The sequence below is a fragment of the Pinus tabuliformis genome, chromosome 8 (genome assembly GCF_031772625.1).
Source record: "Pinus tabuliformis cultivar Carrire ecotype Pingquan chromosome 8, CPIR1, whole genome shotgun sequence".
Taxonomy (NCBI): Eukaryota; Viridiplantae; Streptophyta; class Pinopsida; order Pinales; family Pinaceae; genus Pinus; species Pinus tabuliformis.
The window spans coordinates 1,469,697,345-1,469,707,887 of record NC_142294.1 but is presented as its reverse complement, the minus strand read 5'-3'; the positions used below and the strand labels follow the sequence as shown (position 1 = coordinate 1,469,707,887).

The 10,543-nt window shown below is 39.9% G+C and overlaps 1 non-coding gene across 1 annotated transcript; it reads right to left on the bottom strand.

The window, feature by feature from the left end:
* Positions 1 to 3,636: 3,636 nt before the first annotated feature.
* Positions 3,637 to 3,718, bottom strand: TRNAL-UAA (transfer RNA leucine (anticodon UAA)). The gene has a single exon. It is a non-coding gene; the product is annotated as a tRNA-Leu (tRNA).
* Between the last annotated feature and the right edge of the window lie 6,825 nt (positions 3,719 to 10,543).

Below are 10,543 nucleotides of genomic sequence, written 5' to 3'. Positions count from 1 at the left end.
CACTACTATGTCCATTACCACGCTCTTCACCGGGATCTGAGCCAGGTTCACCACCAGATCCTTTATCATTCCCAAACATTTGACCCTCTTGGAGTCAAAGGAGTATAGGTCTTTGTAGGGCCTAGTGATCTGCAAGCCAAGTTGTTCCATTACTTCCAATCATTGTTTTAAGATCCGGCCGACTCGGAACCGACTCGGCCGAGTTGGTCCGAGCCAGAAAAAAAATAAATAAATAAAAATAAAAATAAAATAAATAAATAAAAATAAAAAATAAATTAAATTAAATTAAATAAATTAAATAAATAAATAAAAATAAAAATAAAAAAATTAATTAATAAAAAATAAAAAATAAAAATAAAAAATAAAATAAAATAAAAATTCAACCTGGCATAAAATTCAGTTCGGTCGGCCGAGTTATGACTGACCCGGCTGAGTCATAGCATGACTCGGCCAAGTCAGTGAACTCGGCCGACTCGGCCGGATCCCTAACTACTCGGCCGAGTAGCTGACAGTGGCTAGTGAACCATAAAAACACGCCTTTTTTTAATTTTTTTTTATTTTTCGAAGTGTGGGGGACTCCAAAGGGGTCTATGAATTAGTTTGTTGGTCTTTGGGGTCCATTCCCCTCTCCCAAACCCTAGTATTTGATCATATTGCCCTACTAAGGCTATGCAATTCATGGTAATGTTTAAGAATTTAAGTAAAAGTGACATTCTCCTTAATCTTCATTTTCATCCTTTTACTTACATTTTTAACATTACCATGAAATGACTCAGGATGTTTGAGAGTGGTTCCGGCCTCATTGGATTTCATATGGAGAAAGTAGAATTTTAGATTTCATTCAAAATCCAGCAGACTTATCGGTTTTTCAGGATTTCAGGATTGGGGGATTGCAATGTTTCCATTGAATTTTGTCATGTATTAGGGTATGGAAATCGTATTTAATCAAGAGCACCAATCCCTCTATGTACCTTGATGTTAGTGACATTGGTTGTCGAACTCCTCAGGGATTCGCTCCCAAACTGGGAGCTTCTAAAAATGTCGCTCTCGCTCCCGTTTTCACTCCCGCTCCCCATTTTCGCTCCCTCTCTCAAGTAACACTGAGCCAAATGATGTTGGCAACTCTAGCAGTAGTCAGTAGTACTGGTCACAGACTTTTGTTGTAGAGGCCATTTCTAGCCTCCTTGGTTATGTGTTTTTGTTTTGATCTCTATATCATCATCGTGTATGTATTGGACAGTGCACTGGGTGCCATTTTAATATAAAGGATATATTCAAGAGCCTACTTTGATCATATGTTGTCTTCTATCTATATTCTAATGCTGTGTGTTTGGAAACATGAATGAAAATCTTTAAAATTATGTGTTTTTATAAAAAATAAATATTTAATGTATTTTTTACAATGACCGAGTCTCCTGGGAACTGAAGCTGATATCCTCGGAACTGCCGGATGGATCGATTTATTGATTGATTACAGCCAAAACGAAACACGGATTGAACGGATGGACTGGATAAATGGGATGCATGGGCCATTAGCCAAGAGGGAGAACTTTCGTAGCTCACCATCCTCCTGCAGGATAGGATAGTAGCCAATAACATAGGGTTGACTTTAGCATATAGAGTGGAAGAACTACTAGATTGATTAGACACATCCTAAACTGATTAGAACATGGATGGCATGGCTGGATGGACGGATGGATAGGTTGAATGGATGAGTGGAAGGAGGGGATTGTTGGGATGGATTTTTGAGTAGCCCATAGCATAGGACAGTTTACTTTTAGCTGATATCGTCTTACTCCTGGTCGGATTCAATTAATGAAATCGAGTCGGAGTCGGCCCTCGCCGAGTCAGAGTCCAAGTCGGAGTTTTAAAACATTTCTTCCAATGGCATGAGGTTGTGGGAGGCTCCGAAATCCAACATACAATTATGTAAGAGCAGGTCATGGATTCCTAGAGTCACATAGAAAGTGTAACGACCCATCCTTAAATACTCATCTTATATGCCCTGTAAAAAATATACATTAATAAATAAATAAAAACGATATTTATAAAATAAAATAAAATAAATCAAGTATTAATATCAAAAATTAATTAACCTAAAAATTCTAAAGTTTATATTAAAAGAAAACAAACATACATAAAGTGATAAGGTACATACTATATATTATAAAGTTATAATGTAAAAGACTAAAGTATAAACCTGGATACTCCCCATAAACACCTGTGCGGGAGGATGACTCATGTTGGAGGACGCTGTCACCACGGGAGGAAGCGGCGGAGTCGCTGGTGTACAGGGCGGCCACCGCTTGGCCCTGGCTATAAAACGCAGGGATGAGGCTGAGAACAGGGGGGAAAACCGAGTGGAGCACAGGAGCTGAAAATCAGGAGTACAAACCAAAGGGATAAGATTTACCAGTGGAAGAGCTTTAATCGGGCTGAGGTTCTGGGCACGGGGGCAGTGAGCTTCTGCGAGAAGCTTACTGGATTGAGCAGCCATCTGCTCAGTCTGGCTGGGAGGAATTGGTCTCCCGGAAATTGGATCAAAATAGCCGCGACATCATCAACGACACCAGTTCAGTAGCAGAATCAGCAGCAGTTAGTAGAATCAGCAGCAGTTAAGGTAAGTACAAACTTAAATTCTTCATGCTTACTATATTTTTGTTTTGGTTTTTACCGTATATAAGTCTATGATTACTACACATGGTATCAGAGCGTTGGTTCAAACCCTTTCGACCTCATTGGGCCTGCATTGTGGTCTGTGTAAGCTTCACTTTATCGTAACAGGGCTGTGTTGTTACCTTACCCATTTCGCCTTTGCCTGCTTTACCGATTTACCGATTCGGTTCCAATTTCTACCAATATTAATAGTACAAACCCTAGCAGTTGCAGAATACGCGGCATATTCGAGGGGTTGTCTCAGTAAGTTATTCGGAACAGTAAGGCTGTCGGCTTCACATTTAGTGAACAAATTGTTATCGCAGATTGAGTGCCAAACTGGGGGTAGAAGGAGGAGTAGGGCGCTTCGTGCGCTTCAACGAAGTGTCGTCGCCTTCGCACCAGATGGCGTCGGATATCAATCTAAGCCCGCATTGAGCGACATCGATGGCCAGCTTAGGGATCATTTCCATGCTCGCTCGTACGTAATTATACGTATTTACCATTTATTTTGCTTGCATTTGGGTTAAATTGCATAAACCCTTTCCTGTTCTGTCTGCAAACTGAATGACCTTGCGAGATTCGAACCTGGAAACATTGATTAGCATTTTTTTTTCAGACGTTACGTCTAGAGACACGCTGTTCACGGAGCCTAGTTTTATCATGGAGGAGCCTTGCTCCTATTTTCTTTGTATTTTTTTGTTGTTTCTCGATAAATTTTGATATTTTATTTTAATTTTTTCCCGATATTCCTGATAAATTAAATTTCAGACCTCCGACGTTAAATTGCCATTAGCAATAAAAGTAACATTGATTTTAGCATTGTGGATTGGAAATCTGCGTGGTTGAAAATGCAACGCATTAGTTTCCAAGTGATCCCGCAACAACCGCTAACCAACTTTCTGGAGTTACATGCGATAGATAGATATCTCTTCGCCGTTATGGTTCCATAGCCCAACTTTGGGTGGCGTCTATAAGAAACGTCAGCAGCAGGGTTCGAACCTGCGCGGGCGAAGCCCAACAGATTTTAAGTCTGTCTCCTTAACCACTCAGACATATTGACACCTGTTTTCAGTTGGGTTGTGAAAGCTCTTTCAGATTTCGACCTGCCGGAGTTACATGCGATATGTGAATTACTCTTTTGCATCCGAATTGCTCGGACAGCCTGGCTAGCACGTGTTATCCAGCTCAGACGCCTATGGTTGAGTGGTGAATTACTTAATTGCAGCCAGTTTGGTGATTAATTTCCAGGAAAAGATAAGTGTTAAGTATTTACTCATGTTACTAGTTATGATTTGTGTTATATTTACTCATTCTATTGCCGTTGTTGATCGAACACCTGAACTGCGGTGTGACATTTATAAATTTCCCATGGAGGTTTTTGTTTTACTTTCACAGTGAAGGGACTAATTGATATTAAATTACACTTCCCTTTTTCTTCAGTTATTTTATGCCTCTATATTCTTATTAAGGATAATGTAAAAAAAAAATGTCCTCGAATAGTTATATATATTATATATCACAGTAAGCTTAAAAGAAGCCACAACTAGTGCATGGGTTCCATATTTGATCCTATCTGTCATCACCCTAAAGGACACTTGTAACATGCTCTCCTGTTCAATTGCATTTCATTCTTAAAAGAAAAAATAACAAACATGCTATTGTTTAAATAAGTAATCCAAAGGAAATTTTACAAGATGAAATTGCCAGGCAATTCCTCCTATATATCAGTTGTTGAATAGATGAATATATGTGCAAAGACCCAACTGCAAAAAGATGAAACCTTGAACTGACCTGTCACAGCTCCCCATAAATATGTATTATCTGACACCCTAGCTGAATTAATTCTGGAGCCAAGATAGGATTGTTCCCACAAGAATCCAAGGCTAAGAACGAAAGCAAAAGTAGCCACAAATCCAGCAATTCTTCCTCTGCTACCCTGTATTCTATTTCCAGTAAGTAACCCAAGGCAAGGACAATTTCCTTCATTATCTTTATAGCCAATGTTTCAAGGCCTGGACCAAAAACCTGTTCTTTGTTTCCAAATCTTTCAACGAGTTCATTCCTAACCCTGTTGTCAACTCCAGCAGCCACTCTGTGCACAAAGTGGGTACTAAAGCAACCAATTGAAATATTGTATTGTATATCCTCTTCAAATAATTAAAGTGTGCTTGTCCTAGTGTATCCTCTGTAGGTATATAAATTCTATCATCCTTCACAACGCCAAGCAAACCATTTATAGCTACTACTGTTGACTGAGCATGTGACATGTGATGAAACTTCTTACTCTCTTGAAGATCAATGAATCCTTCACATTTTTCAAGATCTGTCTGCAACGGTTCCACGAACTCTACAAACAGATTGAATAAGGGCTTACCCGTGACCTTCTCTTGCTTATTGAGGTACACTCCTGCCTCAACAGACGTTTGTGTGCTTTCACATGTATTACTAGTTTTTGCAATACCTTCACTTTTAGTGGAACTTCCTGTAGAATGAGTTGTATCCTGCAACTCCTTGTCAGGGTTTATAGCTTCTTGCAATTCTCCAAATATTCTTGATGATTTTATTTTCACACTGCCAATGATTAATTCATCTCCTGGAGTACAAGAACACCTCCCCATCCTTCCTTTGGAGGACTTAGTAAAATACTAAATACTAAACCATGTCATAGAAGGAATTAATAAGTAGAATATATATGATATTAAGAAAATTACAAAAGTACCCATACATTATTTAGTCACATAGACAGTAGACCTCTTAATTGGTGAAGATAAAAGAATCTACTCAATCATTCGCATCAGATAATTTACCACGACTAGAAATAATAAATTAAAACGTGATTTCTTTGTTGGACTCTCATTTTTACCATCATTGTCAACATACTCAGGGTTATTTAATAAAATAATTATGTATGACCCTCTTTAAATGTAATAGTCAGATTGAGATATGACAGGTATGTTAACGATATACATTGTAAACGAGACATCTAACATTTTCATTTTGTGGATGTTATTAGGTAAATAAACTTTAGGTGTCTTACCTTAGGAACTAATATCCATACACTTCTGCATTATTCATATTAGGATAGAATACCCTGCATTAGGACAAGGAGGTCGCGAGACCACCCTCCTTGACCTCAGTACCAGTAAGATCCGCCTAGCAGGTAAAAATAGCAAAACTATACCCGTTTATGAATGTGAAGTTGCAAAAGAAAATTGTGTGTTAAAATTCGGTTATCCACCTCAAAATTTTTACGGAATTTTATTATGTGTTCAGGAACCATTACAATGGTAAGGACGTATGAGTGACGACGACGTGATCAGGCAGCATCACCACCATTAATGCCGCCACCATCGCCATCATCATCCCCATCACCATCGTCACCGCCAAGACCATCATCAACATCAATCGCCCCAGCGCCAGAGTTGACTGTGATAATGAATTCTTTGGAGGCCTTATTGGAAACATTAAAAGAATCAACTAAGGCCAAAACCAAAGGGGAATTTCAACATGTAGCCACCAGTTCAGCGGAACCAAATAATTTTGAGCCCAGAAGATCAAGAGAAGACATTTCTAGGGAGCTTCAGAAAATTAGACTCCCAGAATTCTCAGCAGGTCGAGCAGGTGAACGCGCTGAAGCATGGTTGGAAGGAATGAACCGATGCTTTAGGTTAAGAGAATATTCGTCTTCAGCAAAAACAAAAATTGCCGTGTTTCAACTAAAGGAAAGTGCCTTGATTTGGTGGGGAAATCTGGAAAAGTAGCTACACCTTACATCGGATAATGTCCCTTGGGAACTATTTGAGGAAAGGTTTCGCGCAAAGTATTTGCCTCCATACTTTCAACAACAGCAAGCCAGAGCCTTTCATACATTAATTCAGGGAAATAAAACGGTGGAAGAATACGAGATAAGGTTTATGGAACTTGTAAAATACATTCACTACTTAGATTCTGATGAACGTCAAGCTGAACGCTTCATATTTGGGTTAAATCCTCGCATCAAAGCCTTGGTAAGCATGTGGAAACCATCATCAGTAGCCGAGGCAATCGAATGTGGTCGTTATGCAGAAGAGCACCTTGGAATAAAAAAAGATATGGGGCCAGCAGGGCCTTTACAATCAGGATTTCCAGGGAAGGCTCCCCGGAACTTCTTCAAAGGAGGTAGCTCGAGGCCACCTTACGGTAACAGGTTTACCCCGAATGTGGGGACAAGAGCTCCCATGGCAGTAAACACCATAGCCGCGGAATCATCCAACACCAGACCATGGGCATCGCGAGGGACTGCCGGTAGAGGAAGAAGTGCGAGAGGAATCAACATGAGAGGACGAAGCTCATTCTCTAGAAATTCACACCTTGATTCAAGAGGATCAACGTAGCTCAATTGTTGGGGATGTGGGGGACCGCATTTTCAGCGTGACTGCGCAGAAGCTTCATCGAATATATTGCATAGGACTGGGAAGGAGCCGATATCAACCAATCGAGGTAATCATAGAATTCATGCAGTAGCCAACCATGACCAAGCAACCCATCAATCCACTGTAGTGGAATCTTCAGGTATCATCGACGGTATAAAACTCAAAATCTTATTTGATACTGTTGCCACAGATAGTTTCATTTCGTCATATGCATTAAACAAATGTGGGTTGGCAGCTCGTAGACAAAATGATTTCCACCAAGTGGAAATGGCCTCAGGAGAACTCCAAACCGTGGGCTTGAGTGTGGATCAATGCCAAATTGACCTAGGGGTCTGTTCGACTAAACTGAAAGTTTATGTCACAGCCTTAGGAACGTATGATCTTATCATAGGTATGGATTGGCTGGAAACTCACCAAGCTTGGGTGGACTGTTATGGGAAAAGGATTCTGGGCATAAATGATGAGGGAGAAGTAATCCAAATTCAAGGAATCAAGAGGGAAGTTTCTTTACGCTACATTTCAGCAATGCAGGTGAAGCGTTGTTTAAGAAAAGGTTGTCAGGCTTATGCAATTCAAGAAGTAAGCCAAGAAAAAGGGCCATCCTTAGAACAATATCCGGTGTTAGCCGAATTCCCGGATGTATTTCCAAAGGAACTACCGGGATTACCCCCGGTAAGAGAATTGGATCTCACTATTGAATTAAAACCAGGTACCCAACCGATCTCTAAAACGCCTTATAGAATGACAGCTCCAGAACTTCAGGAATTGCAAATCCAATTGAAGGAACTACTCGATATAGGGCATATTCGGCCCAGTACATCACCTTGGGGCGCTCCTGTAATTTTTGTGAAGAAGAAAGATGGATCCTTAAGATTATGCATAGATTATCGAGACTTGAATCGAGCTACAGTGAAGAATCAATACCATATGCCTCGAATCGATGACCTTTTCGATCAAATGAAAGGAGCTGTTGTATTTTCAAAAATTGATCTTTGATCAGGATATCATCAGCTAAGGATTTCTGAAAATGATATTTCTAAGACTGCATTCCGGACACGTTTTGGACATTATGAATTTACTATGGTACCATTTGGGTTAACAAATGCGCCAGCGGTGATCATGAATCTGATGAACAGTGTTTTCCGAGAATATCTTGATCAATTCGTGCAAGTCTTTTTAGATGATATTCTCATCTATTCCAAGAATGAGGAAGAGCATGAAGATCATTTGCGAATAGTATTGTCCTGCCTTAGAGAACGTTAGTTGTATGGAAAACTATCCAAGTGTTCTTTTTTTTTTAGGAAAAGATTCATTATTTGGGCCACATCATATCAGGTGAAGGGATTTCAGTAGATCCTGAGAAGGTAAAAGCGATCATGGAATGGCCAATACCGAAAAATGCACATGAGATACGAAGCTTTATGGGTTTAGCCGGTTATTACCGGAGATTTGTGGAGGGATTCTCCAAAATCGCAAAGCCAATCACAACCCTTCAGCGTAAAGGTGTTAAGTATGAATGGACCGAGGAATGTAATAAAGCATTCTCTGAACTCAAAAGACTACTCATCAGTGCACCAATCCTAAGAGTCCCTGATATGGGCAAAGACTTTACGGTATGTACTGATGCATCCAAGCAAGGGTTGGGTGCAGTGTTGATGCAGGATAGGGGAGTGATAGCATATGCTTCCAGAAAGTTAAAACCTCATGAAGAACTCTATGCTACTCACGATTTAGAATTAGCCGCTGTAGTGCTAGCTTTAAAGATTTGGAAACACTATCTAGTGGGACGAAATTTTACACTTAAAAGCGACCATCAAAGTCTACAATATTTGTTCACCCAAAGAGACTTAAATGCCAAGCAAAGGCGATGGAGTGAATTCCTAAGTGAGTATGACTTCGGAATATCGTACATTAAGGGAAAAGAAAATGTAGTAGCTGATGCCTTAAGCAGGAGACCTCGGATATTTTCTCTCATACCCATTAAAGTGGACTTAAGACAACGAGTACTGGATCATCTTATAAAAGACAGCTGGTATTTAAAAGTGAGAGTGAGTCTTGAGGGTAAAAGGGCAAAAGAATCTAAATTTGAGGGATATGAATTAGAAAATGATGGAATCTTACGATTCCATGGAAGGATGTATATTCCTGATGATAAAAATCTTCGAGATACCATCCTTAGGGAAGCCCACAGAGCAGTATATTGTGCTCACCCTGGAGTAGGGAAAATGTATGCGGACACCAAGAAACTCTTCTTTTGGTCAAGTATGAAACGAGATATCACTCAATTTGTTGCAAAATGTTTGGAATGTCAGCAAGTAAAGGCAGATCATTGTCACCCAGCGGGCCTCTTACAACCCCACGACATTCCTATGTCTAAATGGGAGACCATTTCTATGGATTTTATCACTGGACTACCTCTTACTTCTCAAAGACACAATGCCATTCTGGTAGTGGTGGATAAATTAACAAAAAGCGCCCATTTCATTCCAGTAAGAGATACTTACGATGTTGCTGACGTAGCTCGAGTATTCATAAATGAAATTATCATATTTCATGGAGTACCTAAGAAGATTATATCCGATAGAGATTCGCGATTCACTTCCAAATTCTGGACTTGCATGCAAACAGCCTTAGGTACTCAGCTAAATTTAAGCACTGCTTACCATCCTGAGACTGATGCGCAGACTGAAAGAGTAAATCAAGTACTTGAAGACATGTTGCGAATGTATGTGATGGATCAACAATCACATTGGGAAAAGTATTTACCCTTAGTCGAATTCACATACAACAATAGTTACCACAGTTCGATTGGGATGCCTCCATTTTAAGCTTTATATGGCAGACCTTGCAGAGCATCGTTAAGTTGGGACAGGTTAGAAGATCGAGTGATAATAGGACCAGAGTTAATCCATGAAATGGAAGCGCAAGTAAGACAAATTAGACAGCAATTAGAGGAAGCCCAGGATAGACAGAAGAGTTATGCTGATGCTCATAGAACTGATAGGAGGTATGAAGTAGGGGATCGGGTTTTCATCCGCATCAAGCGAAATAAAAGTACTATTCAATTTGGAAAAGGGACAAAGTTATCACCCTGATTTATAGGACCATTTAAAGTCGTGGAAAGAGTGGGACCTGTTGCCTATCGTCTTGCCCTGCCACCTCACCTGCATAGAATTCATAATGTATTTCATGTTTCTGTATTAAGACATTATATAGCTGATCTATTTCATAACCTCCAGTGGAAAGAATTGCAGGTATCGGACGAGGGAGTCATAACGGTCGAACCGTTACGTATACTGGAACGTAGAGTTCGACAGCTGAGGAACCGCCTGGTGGACCAAGTTAAGGTCCAATGGGACAAGTATAGTCCTGGATCAGCAACTTGGGAAAATACAGAGGACATATGTCAGAGATACCCTACTTTATGTCCATTTTGAAGAACTTTAAACTATGTCTAATATATATTTACTTCA